A 22,580-nucleotide genomic window follows, 5' to 3' on the forward strand; every position below is an offset into this window, starting at 1 on the left:
AAAAAACAATTACACTACTGCAAGTCAGCTCATCAGTTTGTTATTATTCATTGATTTAATCATAACTACAACATTATATGACCAGATTAACCTGGAAATATTTTTTAACATCTACATAGGTAAGGAATGCCTGGAATGCACAGCCACTATAAATTTTATTTCACAGTCCTTAAATGTTTCTGATTCACAGATACGATGATAAACCGCTGTGGTCTGCTAACTCTCCAGAAGGAACCAGGTACTGACGGAAAATAAAGAATCTTCTGTTTTCTCTGCAGCCTCTTTTCATTCATCTAATATTCAAATGTAAAGACTTCTATCATTTGTATTATTATATACATTTATTATTTACTAATTCCACACTTGCCCTGTGGACAGTCTTTATCCTTCAACCTTGGGTCCTCTATTAGAGGCCTGGGAGCTTGAGGGTCCTGTGCAATATCTTTGCAGTTCCAGGACTGCACACTTCTGGTCAGATGTTGTTTTCTGGGATCTGCTGGAGCCACTCGCCCGGCTTGGGGATCGCTGCATTGTGTGCTCCAATTACCACTGGGACCACTGTTGCCTTCATCCTCCACATCTTCTCAAGCTCTTCTCTGAGCCCTTGGTACTTCACCAGCTTCTTGTGTTCCTTCTTCCTGATGTTGCTGTCAGTCAGTATAGCTATGTCTATAACTATGGCTGTCTTGTGCTTGTCCACCACTACTATGTCCTGTTGGTTAGCCATCAGTCTGTCTGTGTCTGGAAATCCCACTAGGATCTTAGCTCAGTCATTCTCAACCATCCTAGTGAGAATCTCCCATTTTGACCACAGGACTTCCAGGCCACACTGTGCACAGATGTTCTGTATACTATGCTGACCACTTTGTTATGGCGTTCCATGTATGCCTTGCCTGCTAGCAATTTGCACCCTGCTGTTATGTGCTGGATTTTTTTTCAGGGGCATATTTACACAGCCTGCACCTGGGGTCATGACTGGTGTGACAGACCCCTGCTTTCATGGATCTTGTACTTAGAACTTGTTCCTGTGCTGCCATGATTCGTGCCTCTGCGTTCTCTTTCAGTCCAGCTTTGTCAAGTCACTGGTAGGATGTGTGGATGTCAGCTACTTCTACCTGTCGGTGGTAAATACCGTGCAGAGGCCTGTCCTTCCATGATGGTTCTTCTCTTTGCTCCCCTTCTTTCTCAGGTTTCTGCTGCCTGAGGTATCCAGTGAAACGATGTCTTGCTCATTCCTGGCACACAGCTTCATGTTATCCATGTAGAGGAGATGGCTGATGATTGGTCCCACACTTGATGGTGACTTGTGCAGTTGGTTGAAGTTGACCTCTAGTGTTGTTTGCCACATCCTCATGGAATTCCTGTTGATCGGTGGGGATCAGGACTGTCTGGTCAGCTAGCCATTCTGGGTGTCTCTCATCCATTAGCAGCTGGTTTATTTGTGCTGAGAGACGCTCATTGAGTACAGTCAGTTTTTTAAGCTTTTTTAAGATCCTATTCAGGGAGGTTGTTGTGGTCTGTAGTTACTGGGCATTACCGTTATGAGTTGCTTCCTTCTCCCAGATCCTCTTCCAGTTTTGCTCTGTATCTGGCCTTGGTGGGGCAGTTCTCATTTTGTTCAGCTGCTACTGAGAGTACACCTTGGATCATTCTGTGGAGAACAGCTGGTTTATTCTCCTGCCTTCTGTTTCTCTGGTATACCTCTTCAAGGCTATTAGTCTTTGCCTGACAGTTTCAATGGCCTCAGCCTAATCACCAACATGCTCACTATCATATACATATTCCAATGACTTGACAGACTTGATACAAACATCCACAAAGTATGAAACAGAGGTTAACAATATTATCCCATTCCTTCTTCTGAATTTCAAAGAAATTACAAATTTAAATCCAACATGTGTGAAACAACCATTTGTAAAGCATATATGGTTTATGTATAACCTGATTCTGTTTCTTTTAGTTCCTCTGAAGAGCACTGAGGTGCAGCTGGAGGTGAGGGACCATGTGGCTACAGTGGTCTCCACTCTGAACTACGAGAATAAGGAGGACAAACCATTAGAGGCTGTTTTTGTCTTCCCTCTGCCTGGAGATGCTGCTGTCTGTCATTTCAGTGCTAAGATCGGACAGACACAGATTGTAGCTGAGGTGAAGGAGAAACAGAAGGTGAGCTGGACAGTAAATATAACCTGATTATAAGTAAGATTTAAAATAACAATAAACACAGTGAATGTCACTGACATGTGTCACCTGTCCTCCAGGCTCGTGAGGAGTATGATGATGCTGTGAGCTCTGGTCAGCAGGCCTTCCTATTGGAGGAGAGTGATCAGAGTCCAGATATATTCTCTCTGAGTGTGGGCAGTCTGCCTCCAGGAGAGAGCGCCTCCATCAGGTTGGAGTACGTGACTGAGCTGGCTGTGCAGGCTGATGATGGTCTGAGGTTCTGTCTGCCTGCTGTGCTCAACCCTCGATACCAGCCTCAGGGTAGGAACACTTTAAAATACTTGGACCAGAAATGGTTAAACCATATTAGGTCTTGAACCAACCTCACAATACAGACAGAACACAATATATGGCAGAAACAGTCAAGCTTCTAATTCATTTTCTAGCAGAAAAAGTGATTTTTCTTTCAAATATATTTGTCAGAATATAAACATTTTTGGTTTTTTAGAAAGCAGAGGAAGATGCATTGAGTAAACAGACGGTCACTGTGTAGAATTTCTATCAGCTTTAAAGGTTGTAACTGAAATGAGAATATGTAAATTTTTTAATGGATATTTAATTATTTCACCAACATTGTTATAAATTAAGACTGGAGCATGTCCCAGTTTGCAGTGGTGTCTGTTTACATTCATCAAATATGTAAATCATTTGCAGAACACATGGATAAGCACCTTGTTGTTGTGATTTGGTGCTATATAAATAACATTGTATTGAATGGAATTAAACTAAATTGTCAGTAACTTAAGCTTTGATGTTCTGTTTATTCATGAACACCTTGGCAGCTTTAAACTAGTGTACATACTACTGTCCATAGTTTATTTAAAACATGGGAATATTTAGTGAAACAAAAACACTTTGAAACAAAAATAAATATGGCATCTAAGAACAGGTTTACATTGTTTTGCATGTAAAAAAAACTTGTAGCTAATTAAAGCCTTAATATTTAGAGCATTTCTAACCTGATGTTGTGTACAGGTAGTGAAGATGCAGGAGTCCAGGTGACTTCTCTGGTGCCCTACAGCCTGTCTTTCTCTGCCCGAGTGTCCTCTCCTCGTCCAATCTCTAAAGTAGAGTCCAACTGTTCCCTGGACCCTCTCCAGTACCTCAACACTGATCAAACCCAGGCCACGGTAGGTAGAGTGCTGCTGTTTCTGTTGTGTGTGGTTATTGCATATTACTGAGAACTAAATATGAATGTGTTTGTGGTGTGCAGGTCAAGCTGGCTGCAGGACACAAGTTTGACAGAGATGTTGAACTGCTGATTTATTACAAAGACGCCCACCAGCCCACTGCTGTGGTGGAGGCAGGACAGGCCTCTGCTGAGCCGGGTGAGTGAAAATGAGTGAAGTAGTTAATTAACTTTTTATTTGCATATTATCGTTACTCTTCAAGTCAGGAGTTTGAATAAACATTGAAATGTTTTAAATTGTTTCTGTCTTACTTCTCAGGCTCTCTGATGGGTGATTCAGTGGTGATGGTGAGTCTGTACCCTGGGTTCCCCCAGTCTGTGATGTCTTCAATGGCTTCATGTGGGGAGTTTGTGTTCTTAATGGATCGATCTGGAAGTATGGACGATCATGTCACAAACAGCATGCAGCAGGAAACTTGCATCAGCAGTGCCAGGGTATCTTTATTAAGTTATTACAGTCAGAAAATCTTTCCTAGTGTTCCTCTCACACAGAGGCCTCACTATATTTTCCTTGTTCTCTTAAGGATACTCTGCTGCTCCTGTTGAAGAGCTTACCAGTGGGCTGCTATTTCAACATCTACAGTTTTGGGTCTGGATATGAACACATCTTCCTGTGAGTCTCTCTGTCATTTCAGTCAGCCCAAGAAAAGTCCTGCTGTCTTTGTTAAGTATCTGAATGGATGTTTTGGTGCATGTGTTTCTGTGATGGCAGTAAGAGTGTGGAGTACAGCCAGCAGACCATGGACGAGGCTCTGAAGACAGTTCAGCAGATGGAGGCTGATCTTGGAGGAACAGAGATCCTGCAGCCCCTCAAACATATTTACAGCCAGCCCTGCATTCCCAATCAGCCTCGACAGGTAACACAAACACATTTACATTAATTTCCTGGGAACTTTTGAAAACCTAAGCTGGAAATAGAGCACTTAGATTTGGGAAAAGTGCTTGTATTCACTGATTTTGTCTTTTCCTTTCTTTGTGAATGGTTGAATGATACATATTGTATAAAGAGGTTTGAGTGCTCAAGCAAAGTAAGAAAGTGCTATATAAGAAACATTTACTATTTCTGAAACCTAACTCAGATCTCAGAACAAGCTGTGTGTTTGTGGGTCTGATGTTATGTCCTTTTGTGCCAACTCTCCTCTCTAGCTGTTTGTCTTTACTGATGGAGAGGTGAAGAACACCAAAGAAGTGATAGATCTGGTGAAGAAGAATTCAGGTTCCCACAGGTGAAACCACAAAACAACAACTATATCTACACAATATCCAGAATGTCTAACATGTACTTAAAGAAAACTGCTGTATTGCAGGTGTTTTTCTTTTGGGATTGGGGAAGGGGCCAGCTCTGCTCTCATCAATGGGATGGCCAAAGAAGGAGGAGGTCATGCTCAGTTCATCACAGGGACTGACAGGATGCAAGCAAAAGTAAGACATTAAACACAATTAGAAGTCAAGTTAAACAGCAGCAGCAGCAGATACATATTTGAGATCAGACCTGCAGTGAGTAAAATCTCTGTTCCAGCTGTTTGTGTATATTTGGAGAGTTTTTCCTTATTTTTCAGGTGATGCAGTCGCTGCGATTTGCTCTGCAGCCGACTGTGGTCGACATCTCAGTCACATGGGATTTACCAAAGGAAGTGTCTGTCACTGTCCTCTCTCCACCAGTCACAGCCCTTTTCCAGGGTCAAAGGTCACTGATTTATGCCCAGCTCACTGGACAGGTAGGAGCAGCACCTTCTCATGTTGTTGTTTAGGTATTTGATGACAGTAATTAACTTGACTTCTAACCCTGTGATTCTGTGTCAGGGTGCAGAGGCAGCAGAGGGCTGTGTGACGGTGAAGTACAGCCTGGCAGGTCATCCCTCTGAGAACCAGCTGCACTTCAGTCTCAGACCTGCAGAGGACACTGGGTAAAACAGCTTAACACAAACAGCACACTGACTCTATGTACTAGAAAACAGTTAATAATACACAGACCTAATGCTATTTGTCTACTTTTAAACATGCTTCACTTCTTCCTGATCTTATTTTCTTGGACTATGGGGTAATATAATATCCAATTTTCTGTAATTAATCATCACAAGCATTGAGACACAACAGAGTAATCTCAGTCTGCAGTTTGTGTGAAATCAAGGAGCCATTGTTTGAAGTCCAGAAACTATTGTGCAATAATCTGCCACTTTTACTGTAAAATTCATGAAGAACAAACAGCTTGACACACACAGAGGTACCTCACCAACAACAACTAATTTGTGTCCCCATTACATGTTTTGGTAAAGCATTACAGAATTGTCTGTGCATTCAACATTGTAACAGTGTTGTATTCGTTCGGAGAAAAAAACATAGTCTGTCTGGGCTTTAGTTGCAAATCGTTCAGCATCAGTAAGGAATCTGTGCAACATACTGTCAGGACTACTTAACTGGGGTTAAGCAGAGACCGGTACGGCATATCTGTGTGACTATAGGTCACCATCCTCTGTCAGTATGAGTGATAGAAGTGTAACATGAAGGTAACTGATAACTTTTTTGGTTCATTTTTAAATCTTGTAAATGCAATTGCTAGAAATGATGAATTATTTTCTAAAAATACTTTTGGACTTCACAATCAAAAACACCTACCTTTTACAGGAAGTTCAAATTATTGTTATCTATGGCGCCTTGAGGCGACTTTCAGAGGTGGGACCAAGTCATTGTTTTGCAAGTCTCAAGTAAGTCCCAAGTCTTTATCCTCAAGTCACAAGTCAAGTCTCAAGTAAAGTCAAGCAAGTCAGAGTCAAGTCGCAAGTCAAGACAGACAACTTTCAAGTCAAGTCCCAAGTCCGAAACTTTGAATTTCAAGTCCTTTCAAGTCTTTTTTTTAACCCTCTGGGGTCCCGGGTATAATTGGCCGTTCTTGACTACTTTTGATTTTACTTCTATATTTCACTTTTAAAATATGTTTTTCTTGCCTTGTTTGGTATCATTATTTACAGCACAACCTCAAATATCTGAAATTTGAGTTATTTTTTTCATTTTGGTATACTATATTAGCACAGTTGATCTAAATTCAGACAAAAAATTCAGAATCCGAGTAGAAAAAAGTTATATTTTTTTACATGTTTAACGAATCATTTTCATAACTTGAAATGCAAATAGAAATTGTACATTTCTAAAAATTATGCACAAGTTTTGCAAACAACAAAGTTATATGGTACTATTTACCTAAAAATGCAGCCAAGGCCTCAGGCGTTCTTTATATAACCATTTAAATCTATTTACAGAACAATCAGGTGTGCTGCATCAAATAAGAAGGCACACAAATTATTTGTGCCAGTCCAAAAAATGTAGTTTGTGTTCAGTATAAGACAGAGGAGAACACCACAGGCCTAAACCCTGCAGGTCTGACAACTGGACGTGCAACAGTCCAGTTTTCTATGTGGAGACAGCGTTTACACTGGAATCTGCCTTTGACAGCTTTTTTAGATCAAATATGAAATTCAGCAGTCTAACCGACACACAGTACAAAACAATAGCTACACAACAAACTAACTATAGCCTCCAAACACGCTAAACGTCACTAATGTCTCACATATGAAAACTCTCTCTCTCTCTTTCTTTCGCTCGCCCGCTTTCCGTCGCGGGTGTCACTCCTAAAAACTTCCCCTTCTCCCTAAACAACCAAATGTCACATGTTGCCTTATCATTTTTTTGATTGGCTGACATGGTAAACTCTAACACCAATAGGGAAGGGGTGTTTTTCTTTTCTTTTTTCACTCGCAAGTGGAGAGCGTATGCTAGGCTGTCTGTAGAAAACGCCGTTTTTGTCTAGCATCCCTGTTGAGAATAACCTTTGCAAATAAACAACAGCTAATAATATAAGATCAAAGTATTTTATTTGATGTATTGACATAAATGACAGAAGAAAAAGGCCATGTATAGCAGGACTACTCAATTACACACTAAAGTGGGCCAGATTTTCTAACCAAAAAAATTTTTTTTCCCTGGCTCAGACATGCAAAAGTTAAACACGACCATACACTAATTGCAAATTAAACACAGTGATTTTGAATTGTGATGTGATGGTAAAATAAATATTTGTCAGTCTAAACTGGGTTAAATCTACGGGGTTAATGATGGGGAGGAGACGGAGAGAGACTGAGTACAGCTACAGAACCCACTTTCTGAAACGGACCCTGCTCACCATTCACCGACAATTCTGAGCTAACAAGTTGCATGTTATTCTTGGATGTGCTTGCAGAACCGGATTTAAAATAGCATGACAAACATATCATACCTGTTAAAGCCAAACAGTATCATCAACGTAGCCCGAAGAACATTTGCTAATAAGATGAAGTTAGCTAAGTCAGCTGTCTCATCGTAGCAAGAAAAAAAAAAAAAAGCACCACCTACCGTTCTTTATGCAACTTCAAATGTCGGACAAAGTTGTTCCATCTCCGTCTGTGATTCTCTTCTTGCATGTTTTGCATATTGCATTTCGTTTTTTGTTGACTACTTCGTAGTTTATGTACCTGAAAGAAATTACTCTTGGGAGCATTTTTGGCTCGAGCGTTTTTGTTCTTGTTTTTTTCAAATCTGGTTAATTTGATTGGCTGTGCTACAGCCCACGCTCACATACATACGGAGTGTGGTAAGAATGAATGAATGAATAAAGTGAATTAATGGTCCGCACTTTTTATATAATATGTATGTTAAATTTTAGATTTGGGTAAAATATCAAGTCTTTTCAAGTAAACAGGTTCAAGTCCAATTCAAGTCCCAAGTCACTGGTGTAAAAGTCCAAGTCAAGTCACAAGTCTTACAACCTTTTTTCAAGTCAAGTCTAAAGTCATAAAATTAATGACTTGAGTCTGACTCGAGTCCAAGTCATGTGACTCGAGTCCACACCTCTGGCGACTTTTGTTGTGATTTGGCGCTATATAAATAAAATTGAATTGAATTGAATTATGATTACCAGATTTTCTTTAAAAATGTTTACATTTCTAGTTGCCTTCTTAACTAGGTCTCCATGATGCCCTACCTTTTTGAAGAAGTAACTAGTAACTATAAATAATTACTTTTTCAAAGTAACTTGTCCAACATTGATCAAGACCTGGATGAACTCAGATTTTTTTGCCCCTAAATTGTGAAAAAGCAGAGGTTATTTTACTGGGCCTTAAAAATCTTAGAAACATTGTGCCTAACCAGATACATGTTGGATTTACTCTGATGTGGATTTAATAATTTTAAGTAAGTAAAATTTTTATTTACCGGATTTTCCGCACTATAAGGCGCACTTAAAATCCTTTAATTTTCTCAAAAATCTGCAGTGTGCTTTATAATCTGGCGCACCTTATCTATGAATTCTCAAAAGCACTCAAAAGTCTGTCAAAAAATATTTTAGTAGGACTTTGCTAAGCTACGAAGCTGCACCGTTTGATGAATTGTCTGAGCGTTATGGCTACTGTAGTCAGGAGCCTCACGGCCAATGTTCCCTCTAAGCTGCTGTTAAGGTTCAAATATTGAGGAGGAATCCAAAAATAATAACCACTGATCCTCCGGGTGCAATTAGACGACATTTTAATGAATACACATGCGGAGTCCAACACTGTGCAGATTTCAGTGTTGAACTATCTTACAATAGTCAGAACAAAGACTTTATAGGGGTGAAAATAGTACAGCCCCCTCTTCCGTTGCCAGGCAGATCCAGCACAGCATACGTCAATCCAAAACCACAAACGTTCAGTTAACTTTGAACACAGTTTTAAAAAAGAACATTGTCTTCGGCTCGAACCCAGGTGCTTCCCCTCACCATCCTGCCCAGGCTTATCTTCTGGAACATCAGGCCCACGTTCTGCACAAACTGTCACATAGGCAGGCACAACTTTGCAGTCGCATGATTAAACTCTTACCTATATAAAATGAGTCTACCTATGTGTGTGTGTGGGTGTGTGTGTGCTGTGTACGTGTCATGACCTCTCCTGCACCCCGGCTCACCTTACACCTCTAGTCATCTTCAGACGTAAGGCCTGCGCACGTACACAGCTGAAATTATATGTATCTGTATGTGTGTGTATGTGTGTCTCGTCCTTAAATGCTCTCTCATCTTACCCTCTGCACTTCTGACCTTTCACCAGAACAGAGGCTCATCCTTACATGTAATAACCTAACTGGAACTATATATGTAATCTACTGAATAAATGTTTTAATCAAAAGCCTCTACTAAAAGCTTAACCCAAAGATATAAATGCATAATAAAATACTACAGTTTCATAACCTACTCCCAGTACTTGCACTCAGACTCTGCTTTCGGTTTCACTTCCTGCAAAGCATGCAACTTCAAAAACATGTAACTTCCTGTCTTTACACAGAGTATATTTCCTGTCCCTGCAGTCTACACAGAAACATTTAAGATTATAAGAGCATTGAAAAGCGTTTAAAATTATAGATTCAACTCAACAGTTTAAAGTGGTTCTTACTGGACTTGTAATAAAAGCTTAATTGGGTGCCAATATGTTTAAACATCTAAATGCACTATCAATATTAATAATTAATGGAATAGTAATAATGATCATAAAAATAGCAGCAAATAATAGCAGCATAATATTTCTACTCTTCTCACTGCGCATGTGCGCAATTGCGCAGTGCTGCCACGGTCTCTGCGCACAGAAAATCTGCGTTGCGCACAAAAAAATCTAACCTGAATTGAAATTAAAATTAATACTTTAACAATCCTGTTTTGCAGTGTTAGTCAGTAAGTGACTGGCTGCTCCCATATGGGATTAGAACGATGCCACCTTATCCCATAGTCCAGCCAATAATGCGATTTACATTCGTATATATGCAGCCAATCAACGTCGTTGACAGGCTATGACAGCGTCCTTATGTGCCGACACCGGTGTTTTAGCTAGCAAATCGGCGTGGCTGATGTGGAGTGAAGCCACGTTAATGACAACGTGCACAATCATTGGAGATGTGAGCAGGACAGACGGAAGAATTAACGGGAAAAGTGTGGACTTTATACCAGTTTTTAAGTTGTGTTGATAGGCCACGTAAAACCAGAGTTATGGTAAAATATATGCAATGTTTGGTTTTCTTCCTGAATACTGTCGTCGTTTATATTTACTGCGGGAAGAAACAGTAAAAACTGCGTTTTATAAGAAAAAAGGCTCGAAAGCACTCTCCGCCTGTGAGCAAAAACAAACCCCACCGCCCTCTCGCTTTCCTATTCGTCCAAAAAAGTACCATGTCGACCAATCAAAAAATGATATGGCAAGGTGGCATCTAGTTGTTAAGAAACGGGGGGGGAAGTTTTAGGAGTTACGGCGGTGTTATGCGATGTGAGAGATTTGAGACGTTTGGCGCAAATCTTGTGTAGTTAGTGTGTAGTGTAGTTTTGTTGTGTGTGTCAGAACAATGAGGCGACTGCTGAATGTTACAGGTGTTAGAGGAGTGATACATCTCCTGTTGTCAGGCCTGCAGGTATCAGGCTGTTGTTCTCCTTTATCTCATAGTGGACAGAAATGATTTTTTGGAGTGGCACAAATGATTTGTGTGGCATCAGATTTGATGCAGAACAGCTGATTGTTCTGTAAATAGTTTGTTTATTTTAAAAAAACGCCTTGGCTGCATTTAAAAAAAATAGCTGCAAAAAACTGTTTGCCAAACTGAGTTACTTTTATGAAGAAGTAACTATATAATTAATTGCCCAGCATTGGTCATTATATACTATATTTTGCAGACAGAGAGTTACAGGACTCTCTCCCAGACTAGAGACTCATACTCATAATACAATTCAGAGGTTTATAAAACAAAAAGAAAGTTGTGTTTTCGAAATTGGAGTTCAAGTTATTGTTACTTCCAATAGTGTTAACATACTCCATACATACATACATCCTTCTTTGCCATGAAAATTAACTTCATCCCAGAAAAACCTTTCCACTGCATTTCATTAAAGGACCTGCTGAGATCATTTCAGTAATCGTCTTGTTAACTCAGGTGAGAATGTTGCCGAGCACAAGGCTGGAGATCATTATGTCAGGCTGATTGGGTTAGAATGGCAGACCTGACATGTTAAAAGGAGGGTGATGCTTGAAATCATTGCTCTACCACTGTTAACCATGGTGACCTGCAAAGAAACATGTGCAGCCATCATTGCGTTGCATAAAAATGGCTTCACAGGCAAGGATATTGTGGCTACTAAGATTACACCTAAATCAACAACTTACAGGATCATCAAGAACTTCAAGGAAAGAGGTTCAATTCTTCTTAGGAAGGCTTCAGGGCGTCCAAGAAAGTCCAGCAAGTGCCAGGATTGCCTCCTAAAGAGGACTCATTTGCGGGGTCGGAGTGCCGCCAGTGCAGAGCTTGCTCAGGAATGGCAGCAGGCAGGTGTGAGTGCATCTGCACGCACAGTGAGGCAAAGACTTTTGGAAGATGGCCTGGTGTCAAGAAGGGCAGCAAAGAAGCCACTTCTCTCGAAAAAAAACAAACAAACAAACATCAGGGACAGATTGATCTTCTGCAGAAAGTATGGTGAATGGACTGCTGAGTACTGGGGCAAAGTCATATTCTCCGATGAAGCCTCTTTCCGATTGTTTGGGGCATCTGGAAAAAGGCTTGTCCGGAGAAGAAAAGGTGAGCGCTACCATCAGTCCTGTATCATTGCCTCTGTCAGTGCGCCCCAGGGCACCTGTGGCTACAATGTAGCTTGCCATCGCCTGTGTGTGTGTGTGTGTGTGTGTGCGTGTGCGCGTGTGTGTGTGTGTGTGTGAGTGAATGGATGGATGACTGAACGTGTAAAGCGCTTTGGGGTCCTTAGGGACTAGTAAAGCGCTATACAAATACAGGCCATTTACCATTTACCATGCCAACAGTAAAGCATCCTGAGACCATTCATGTGTGGGATTGCTTCTCATCCAAGGGAGTGGGCTCACTCACAATTTTGCCCAAAAACACAGCCGTAAATAAAGAATGGTACCAAAACAATCCAACAACAGTTTGGTGAAGAACAATGGATTTTCCAGCACGATGGAGCACCTTGCCATAAGGCAAAAGTGATAACTAAGTGGCTCGGGGACCAAAACATTGAAATTTTGGGTCTGCCTGGAAACTCCCCAGATCTTAATCCCATTGAGAACTTGTGGTCAATCCTCAAGAGGCGGGTGGACAAACAAAAACCCACTAATTCTGACAAACTCCAAGAAGCGATCATGAAAGAATGAGTTGCTATCTGTCAGTATTTGGCCCAGAAGTTGACTGAGAGCATGCCCAGTCGGATTACACTGCAAATACTGAGTCTTTGCATAAATGTCATGTAATTGTCGATAAAAGCCTTTGAAACGTATGAAGTGCTTGTAATAATATTTAGTACATCCCAGAAACAACTGAAACAAAGACCTAAAAGCAGTTTAGCAGCAAAAGTTGTGAAAATTAAAAATTAATATTTTGGTTTCTCAAAATCTTTGGCCACGACTGTACTCTGTGCCATCTAAGTTCTTTCACACCAAACTTTCTCATCCATGTTTTCATGGACCTTTGTGCACTAGTGCACAAAATTAGGAAAAGGAAAGGACCATCCTCAAACTGTTCCCAACTTTGTGGGAACAAAGCACAAAAAGATCTAAAATGTCCAAGGGTCAACCCTTGAACTCCTGAAAAACAACCCTACACCATAAACACACCAAAATAAAAATGGTACGACCAAGACAAAAACTGTAATATTTTGTAAATATAGTAATAAACATGAATCCACCGTCTAATTGTGTAACTTTATTAGCAGCATCCACCTGAAATGTGCCAAGAACATTGAGAGTAACATCCTCCTCTCTCCCCCTTAATGCTCTCCTGTCGCTATGGTAACACATAAATATAAAAAAAAAAAGATATAGATTACATTTTGGTCTATAAATTGATTCCATGATTACTTTTTAAACTCCACTTGATTATTTATACTACGCTTTCATTTCAGAGTGCAATGAGACAATACACTGCGTAATTATCAGTAAAACAATGCAAAAGTTGGGTTTTTTGATTCTTTGGTGTAAGTCATTTAATACAGAGTCTAGAATTTAAACTTCAAAAGCACTTCACTACATTTTCTTCTTTTCAGTTATTGTGAAAGGAGCAAATTCCACCACATTTGAACATTCAGTCACATATTTAAACATATAATTTTAACATAACCCACTTTCTAAATCTAACACAGAGTGATATTTTGTTTTGAAAGAGATAAGTTGATTCTCCCAAAAAGACAGAATCTAGCTAAAATCAGGTGCTAGTTGAGACTCAGATAAAGAAGGAACATTCAAAGAAGTAAGTCTATTTTGGGGATGCAAAACGATAAAAAAACAATTTGTATTATTCTTATGAAACTTATTCTGAATAGGCAGAACACTTTAACATTCTTTGTTCTAGGTTGCAAGTATTTATTTTAACCAAAGAACTTTCTCATTTTAAGAAAGTGTCTGATCAAAAATTTTAACTTGCGGAATTATTATAGTTTTGTGGAAGAGCATTAAGAAGTATATTTTTATGCATTTTCCTTTCTGTTGGGGATGCCAGAGTCTATACAGTGGTATTTGAAATAAATACAAGTTATTGATAAACTAATGAAAGAAAAATGCAAAACATGATAAAATGTAGTAAAATGATAACCATTAGAACTGCAGTTGTTTTCCTTCTTGTCTGCAGACTAACAGTCCACAGGTTGGGTGCTCGGACTCTGATTCGCTCCCTGGAGATGGATGCGAGAGACAGCAGAGGACAGCAATATGGAGGAGTGAAGGAGAAGGTGGTGAAGCTCAGTGTCCAATCAGGAGTGAGCAGTTCTTTCACCGCCTTCATTGCTGTCAATAAAGACAACAGCGAAGTGATTCAGGGACCTCTTGTGCGCAGAAATATTCCAATGCCCTGTGAGTTTATTTCAAAAGAAAAAACTAAAACTCTGTCGGTCAGTTTGAAGATAAAGATAGCTGAATGTGAATGAAAGGAGTAAAATTATAAGTTAATGAACAGACTTTTAGAGTCAGTTCACTAGGCTGGACGGCCTGTCCTAACCAAGCGAGATAAATATGAAACCATACCAGCTCAGACGTTGCCTGGCTTAATAAGGTCCATGTCGGGTGTTGACAAAGCTGATGAGAAGTGGGCTACCAGAACAAGATGACATTGGTGGGTAAGAGATGGAAAATAGGTGGCTGTTGGAATGCTACTACACAAGTAACCCCAGTGGAAGGGGTTACATCAGAGGTGTCAAAATCCAGGCCTTGAGGGCCGGTGTCCTGCAGGTTTTAGATCTCACCCTGGGTCAAAACACCTGAATCAAATGTTTAGTTCATTACCAGGCTTCTGGAGAACTTCAAGACATGTTGAGGAGGTAATTTAGCCATTTAAATCAGCTGTGTTGGATCAAGGACACATCTAAAACCTGCAGGACACCGGCCCTCAAGGCCTGGAGTTCAAGGACCTGCAGTTCAAAAAAGTGCCCCTCCAACAGCCAAACCCATCTGTTCTCTGATTGGATAGTTAAATTTGTGATTTACATGACATTGACCAATCAGATGAAAGGAAGGGTCAAAATTCGTACTTGCAACTTGCACACACGTATTTTTCTTTGGCTAAGTCCACACACAAATCTTTTTTTACACACACACAAATTCTTTTTCCACATACAAATCCTGATTTACAAGTACAAAATATTTATGACCACAATTTGAGCCCATACTTGTCGCCTTACCACTCGGAGAGAAAAACTATAAATAGCAGAGAACAACAAATACTACAAACAGTAGTTGTTTGTTGGGGTTTTTTTTGTATATCACCCTAATAATGTTCTTTCCAAGAAATAAAATGTCTGGACTTTTTAGTTTTGTTTACATAATAGTTTGTAAATCCATTCCAATGTGTGCTCGAGCAAGTTCTGAAATGACAGAGGAGTTAGGACATGATTAGTTAGGACATGATATGATAGCTTGAGTCTTTATGTTATATGTCTACATCACTAAAATGATGCAAAGTTCTTTTTTTCTTTCTTCTTTTTTGCATTCTAGTTGCTTGCAGGGGGGCAGGTAGTTCACTATGTAAGTAAAAGCTGAATATTAGTATAACACACTTCTGCACATCTATGATTTTCTTTTTTTTTTTCTTTGTTTTTTTAAATATTTGTAGTTTTTATTGATTGTCTTGCACAAAGAATTTACATTAGGGGCAGTACAACATTCCTGGAAACAGAAACCTGACATTTATATGCATAGATTTTGTCTATACACAATTTTGCTAGACAATGGAGATCAACATGTATGACAAACAATTTCAATTCCTCAGAATTGTAGCAAAATGTAAGTGGCAGCTCCCAGTTGTATTTAATAAATTAAATAATAATGTATTATTAATTTTATTTTTAGAGTGTTTATTTGGAATATATGACTGGTTGATATTTTAATTACAGGCAAAGAGAAAAGCAGGCAACCAACCACCAACACCAACAAAAAAACAAAACAAAACAACCCCCCACCCCCATTACAAACAATATTTTGTACTGTTTGTGTTGTATATCAGCCTATTAATGTTAAAAAGTAAGAAATTAAATGTCTTGACTTCTTTTAGTGTGTAAATCCATTCCAATGTGTGCTCGAGCAGCCGTGAGTACTAATAGCAGGCAGTCTGGCATGAAAAGGATAATGAAGGAGTGAGTAGAGAAAGATGGTTAGGTTAGGTAACTTTATTGGCAGACACATCAGGGAGGTGAGAGTAGTAAGTTCTGAAATGGCAGAGGAGTTTATACATGATATGATAGCTTGTAGTGTTTATGTTAATATGTCTACATCACTAAAATGATATCAAGTTCTTTTTTTCTTTCTTCTGTTTTTTGCATTCTAGTAGATCGGGTGAGGAATGGTTGTTCACTAAAATGTAAGTAAAAGCTGAATATCAGTATACTTCTGCACATCTATGATTTTCTTTTCCTAATATTTGTAGTTTTTATTGATTGTCTTGCACAAAGAATTTACATTAGGATCAGTACAACATTCCTGGAAACAGAAACCTGACATTTATATGCATAGATTTTGTCTATACACAATTTTGCTAGACAATGGAGATCAACATGTATGACAAACAATTTCAATTCCTCAGAATTGTAGCAAAATGTAAGTGGCAGCTCCCAGTTGTATTTAATAAATTAAATAATAATTTATTATTATTATCCATCCATCCGTCCATCTTCATCCGCTTTATCCTAGGCCGGGTCATGGGGGCAGCAGCCTAAGCAGAGAAGCCCAGACCTCCCTCTCCCCAGCCACCTCCTCCAGCTTATCCGGAGGATATTATTATTATTATCATTATTATTATTATTATTATTATTATTATTATTATTGGTTTTAGAATGTTTATTTGGAATATATATCTGTATCTTAATATTGGACAAAGAGAAAAGCAGGCAAACAAACAACACCAACAAAAAAACAAAACAACCCCCTCTATATTACAAACAATAGATTGTACTCTTTGTGTTGTATATCAGCCTATGAATGACAAAAAGTAAGAAATTAAATGTCTGGACATGTTTTTGTTTATGAGAAGTGGGCTATCAGAACAAGATGGCATTGGTGGGTAAGAGACGGAAAATAGGTGGCTGTTGGAATGCTACTACACAAGTAACCCCAGCGGAAGGGGTTACATGAATGGGATGAGGGACTTATGGAATCTTTGTTACCCAGCATCCAAATTGACAGCAGAACTTATGAAGGCTGAAGAAGATGTAGAGGGTGGAGTTAACAGCGGTCCCAGTGGTAATCGGAGCACTAGGTGCAGTGACTCCCAGGCTGGGCTATTGGCTCCAGCAGATCCCAGGAACAACATCCGAGATCTCTGTCCAGAAGAGCGCAGTCCTAGGAATAGCTGAGCATTACCGTTATGAGTTGTGTCCTCCTCCCAAATGCTCTTCAATTATTGCTCTGTCTCCAGCCTCAGTGGTGCTGTTCTCATATTCTTCCCCTGCCACTGAGAGTACACCTTGGCTGGTTTATTCTCCTGCCTTCTATCTCTCTGGCGTATCTCTTCAAGCCGCTGCCCAAGGCTGTGAGTCGTTGTTTGGCAGTTTCTAAGGCCTCAGGTATGGACAGCTTGCTATACTTCTTAGGCACGTCTTCATTGCACTTTTCTGCAACTCTGATAGTTGGCTAACTTCCCTCCGTGCTACCTTGATCTTGACCAGTAGTCTCCTTCTCCATGAAGGGTACTGCTCCTTGTGGCTGTTCTTCTTGTAGGCAAGCGTCTCACTGATCACTTGTGCTGTGGTGTAGATCAGCTGATCAGTCACAGTGATGGTTGCAGTAGGAATTGCCCATAGTGCTGCATTCAGATCATCTTGTAGATCTTCAGAGGGTATTTCATGTAATCTTGGTAACTGGCTACAGAGGGTCCAGGTTTCAAGCTTTGCCATGATCCTATCACTCAGGTCAGTTCCTCTCGCACTCTACCCCGCTGGGGTTTCTCGCATAGTAGCAATCCAACAGCCGTGTTCTCATGTCTTGCCCACTTGTGCCTTCTCGTTCCATTAGCCCACTTCTCATTAGTGTGTCCTAGTTCCTCAACACCTGATGCAGATCTTGTTAATCCGGGTGACGTTCAAGACAAAATGGCTTCAGTTTTCTGACTCTTGGTCATATCCAAGGTGGGCTTGGTTAGCACGGACCTGAAGTTCCAAAGGCTTGTCTATGGGCTCAAATTATGGTCATAAATATTTTGTACTTGTAAATCAGTTTTGTACTTGTAAATCAGGATTTGTATGTGTAAAAAGAATTTGTGTGTGTGTGTGTGTGTGTGTGTGTGTGTGTGTGTGTGTGTGTGTGTGTGTGTGTGTGTAAAAAAAGATTTGTGTGTGGACTTAGCCAAAAAAATACGTGTGAAACTCTGCAAGTTGCAAGTACGAATTTTGACCCTACTTTTCTTCCTTTCATCTGATTGGCCAATCTAATGTGAATCACAAATTTAACTATCCAATCAGAGAAGAGAGAGGTTTGGCTGTCGGAGGGGCGCTTTATGGAGCTTCAGGTCCTTGAAGGGAATAATTGCCCTTTTACATGCCAGCTCAGCATTTTCCTTCATCACTACAAAGGAAAACAGTCTGTGGTGGTCTGAGTTTGGTGATATTTGTGTCACAGGTTTACGTGCTTAATACAGGGACTTTCACAGCCTTTTCAACAGCGCTGCAGACCACGGGGGGCAATGTTTTGGAAATGACAGTCTTCACTATTGGGGATAGTTAGAAAGGTTTCTTCATTATGAATTAGCGATACATGTTTTTATTGAACATTTGAAGAACCAGCAAAAAACCCAGAAACTCTTGTAGAGGACATAAAGTCCGAGATAGAAACGACAAGCAGGGGCGGATCTAGAGAAATTTTCTTAGGGTGGCATGAGGGTGGCAAAGAAATCAAATGGGGTGGCAAAATCAAATAAATAATCAAATCATAATTACACACTTTAGTTACATAAAACGTGAGTTTTGATGTTATGTACTGTATAGCCTGTATAATAAATAAACATGTAGCCCAATAAGTATAAAATCCAGAAAGCTACACAACATGGGGCGGTTCATTTACAAACACAAGTCTAACTTAAGTTTCACATTGTTTTTTGTTAGAAAACAATCACACTGTTACAGCTTAAATTACACAAAATGTCAGAAATCTGCACTGTCTGAAATACAACCGGCCATTTTTGACTCCTTTTGAGTTTACGTTTGTATTTCACCCTCAGATTGTTTCATTTTATTTTTTCCCCTTGTCTTGTTTGGTATCATTCTTTTCAGCTCAACTGAATTTTGTTGTTTTTTTCACTGACATACTGCATTAGTACTGCTATTACTATTAACAGTACTATTACTAATCTGAAATCACACAAAGAACCTAAAATTCTAGTAGTATATTTTTACTGTTAAAAAAAACCACAGGCATGTTGACTAAATTTTTATAACTTGAAATGCAAATATAAAATGTACATTTTGTAAACATATACAACTATTTATCTAAAAATGCAGCCAACACACCTGCCGTTTTTTTCATTTTGTACAACCATTTAAAAATATTACTAAAACTAAAATGAGAGAACAATCAGGTTTCGCAATAAGATGCCCCACAAATGATGTGTGCCAGTAAAAAAAAAAGAAAAAAAAAAAGTTTGTCCACCAAAAGACAGAGGAGAACAGCACAGGGATAAACCTGCAGGCCTGACAGCAGGAGGTGTATCACTCCGCTGGTTTTCTACTTAGTGACAGTGTTTAAGTTGCAAATGTGCCTTAGTGACATTCATTAGTGCCCTCACTGACACACAAAACAAAACGACTACACAACAGAACAGCTACACAAGACAGCACAATACACTAAGTATACACTCCACACTAAACGTCACAAATCTACCACATCTAAAAATGCTCGCTCTCTCACTCGCTTGCTCTGTCTCGCTGCCGTTACCGTCACTCCCAGAACTTCCCTCTTCCTAAACAACCAAATCCCACATGTTGACTTTTTTTTAATTGGTCGACATGGTGCATTTTTCCACCAATAGGAAAGAGGTGGCTTTTTCCCCCCTTTCTTTACAGTTTTCGCGCTGTCCTTAGAAAACGCTTAAAACACACACACACAAAAACGTGACGACAGTATTTAGTAAAAAGCGTGGCTTATATATATTATCATAACTCTGGATTTACTGGCCTGTAATTAAAATTTTAAAACTTTGAAGACCGAACTTTCAATGTGGGCTGAAATAGAGACTCAGCGTGGCTGCAGCTTTTTGCTATGTCAGCTTAAAATAGTCATGTGATTTGGAGGTGCAGCGTGTCCGTGGACCACAGAGGGTTAATAACACTCACCTTCCTTCCATTTCCAGAGTGTAACATCCAACCACCTGTGTAAAATCCAAAATTCCCATGGTGTTGTTCAAAATGTGCTCTGGGACAATCATAAACATCGCTTGCTACTGAAAACAAGAAAAAGGCCGGTCCTGCTATGGGCTGAACCATTTGTTAATGGTGGACGGGGGGAACACTATGCAATATATTCAGTTTTAGCATTTATATTCACTGTTGACTGTAACTACGCTCAAACTGTTAATGCTATCTTATCTTAATAAACAACACTGTCTTATGCAAAACTGGGGTGGCACTTGGGGTGGCAAGGGGTTATTTTAGGGTGGCACTTGCCACCCCATGCCACCCTTCTAGATCCGCCCCTGGATGACAAGGAGCAGGTGCATCTAGTACAGGTAGAGCTGCTGCAAAAACCCACAGAGCTCAGCAGCCAGCACAACAAATTCTGGATCCTTTGCTTTTAGTTAGCATTAACAGCACATCCTGTATCGATGTGAAAAGACCTTCATGCTGTGCACTGTGACTCACGGCAATGGTCCCGGGACAGCCCTGACTTGGTGTTAAACTAATAATAGTAATAATGGTTTTTCTAACCACTGACATACCACAACTTTATCCTTTCAACAGCTGCTGAAAGTTAGGGGACCTAGCTGCTATCGGATATTTATATAGAGATCCTCCAGCTTCAAACTGTATTACCCTTCAAGGACCTGCAGTTCAAAAAAGTGCCCCTCCAACAGCCAAACCCATCTGTTCTCTGATTGGATAGTTAAATTTGTGATTGACATGACATTGACCAATCAGATGAAAGGAAGAAAAATAGGGTCAAAATTCGTACTTGCAACTTGCACACACGTATTTTTCTTTGGCTAAGTCCACACACAAATCTTTTTTTACACACACACAAATTCTTTTTACACATACAAATCCTGATTTACAAGTACAAAATATTTATGACCACAATTTGAGCCCATACTTGTCGCCTTACCACTCGGAGAGAAAAACTATAAATAGCAGAGAACAACAAATACTACAAACAGTAGTTGTTTGTTGGGTTTTTTTGTATATCACCCTAATAATGTTCTTTCCAAGAAATAAAATGTCTGGACTTTTTAGTTTTGTTTACATAATAGTTTGTAAATCCATTCCAATGTGTGCTCAAGCAAGTTCTGAAATGACAGAGGAGTTAGGACATGATTAGTTAGGACATGATATGATAGCTTGTAGTGTTTATGTTAATATGTCTACATCACTAAAATGATATCAAGTTCTTTTTTTCTTTCTTCTGTTTTTTGCATTCTAGTTGCTCGGAACTGGGCAGGTAGTTCACGAAAATGTAAGTAAAAGCTGAATATCAGTATACTTCTGCACATCTATGATTTTCTTTTCCTAATATTTGTAGTTTTTATTAATTGTCTTACACAGAGAATTTACATTAGGATCAGTACAACATTCCTGGAAACAGAAACCTGACATTTATATGCATAGATTTTGTCTATACACAATCTTGCTAGACAATGGAGATCAACATGTATGACAAACAATTTCAATTCCTCAGAATTGTAGCAAAATGTAAGTGGCAGCTCCCAGTTGTATTTAATAAATTAAATAATAATTTATTATTATTATTATTATTACTATTATTATTATTTTTAGAATGTTTATTTGGAATATATATCTGTATTTTAATATTAGACAAAGAGAAAAGCAGGCAAACAAACAACACCAACAAAAAAACAAAACAACCCCCTCTATATTACAAACAATAGTTTGTACTCTTTGTGTTGTATATCAGCCTATGAATGACAAAAAGTAAGAAATTAAATGTCTGGACATGTTTTTGTTTATGTAATAGTGGGCCGGTCAATGCGTGGTCCACCGCCACCACCACCGGGTAAGTAAAAACTGAATGACAGTACATCACACATATACACATGTACTATTTAATCCCGCGCAGCAGATGTGGAGCACCCAAAATACATATACAATGAAAGGTGTAGTTTATTCTATAGGCTTGTGGATTTCTGAAAAAAAAAAATAGAAACAAACCAACGCGTGTCTGTTTAAAGATATTCAAATTGTTAAATAATAAATACTGTATGCACAGTTGCTGTAGTATTTGCTTTGGTAGTAATTATAATGGGCCTGAGTCAGCAAGCAACAAAAGTTGGATTGAGTTGCTAAAACATTTTTGTTTTATTCGGAATATTAGTGAACATCTTTTATCATTACTCCAATGCCTTGCAGGTAGTATTATAAATAATATCAGAATTCAGTTATTCAGCTAGTTTATTTATTTTATTGATTTATTTTTGTTAGTTAACTTGA

At 39.2% G+C, this 22,580-nt stretch overlaps 1 protein-coding gene and 1 long non-coding RNA gene across 8 annotated transcripts in view; one reads left to right on the plus strand and one right to left on the minus strand.

Moving 5' to 3' along the window:
• LOC100702702 (von Willebrand factor A domain-containing protein 5A) overlaps positions 1-22,580 on the plus strand; it is a 221,118-nt gene that overhangs the window by 148,360 nt on the left and 50,178 nt on the right. The window lies entirely within an intron of this gene.
• On the minus strand, positions 2,338-3,268 carry LOC112842101 (uncharacterized). The gene is made up of 2 exons (XR_003213735.1): positions 3,180-3,268; positions 2,338-2,500 (listed from the first exon to the last, which is right to left on the minus strand). It is a non-coding gene; the product is annotated as an uncharacterized LOC112842101 (long non-coding RNA).

This window comes from Oreochromis niloticus, linkage group LG14, assembly GCF_001858045.2.
Source record: "Oreochromis niloticus isolate F11D_XX linkage group LG14, O_niloticus_UMD_NMBU, whole genome shotgun sequence".
NCBI classification, from domain to species: Eukaryota; Metazoa; Chordata; class Actinopteri; order Cichliformes; family Cichlidae; genus Oreochromis; species Oreochromis niloticus.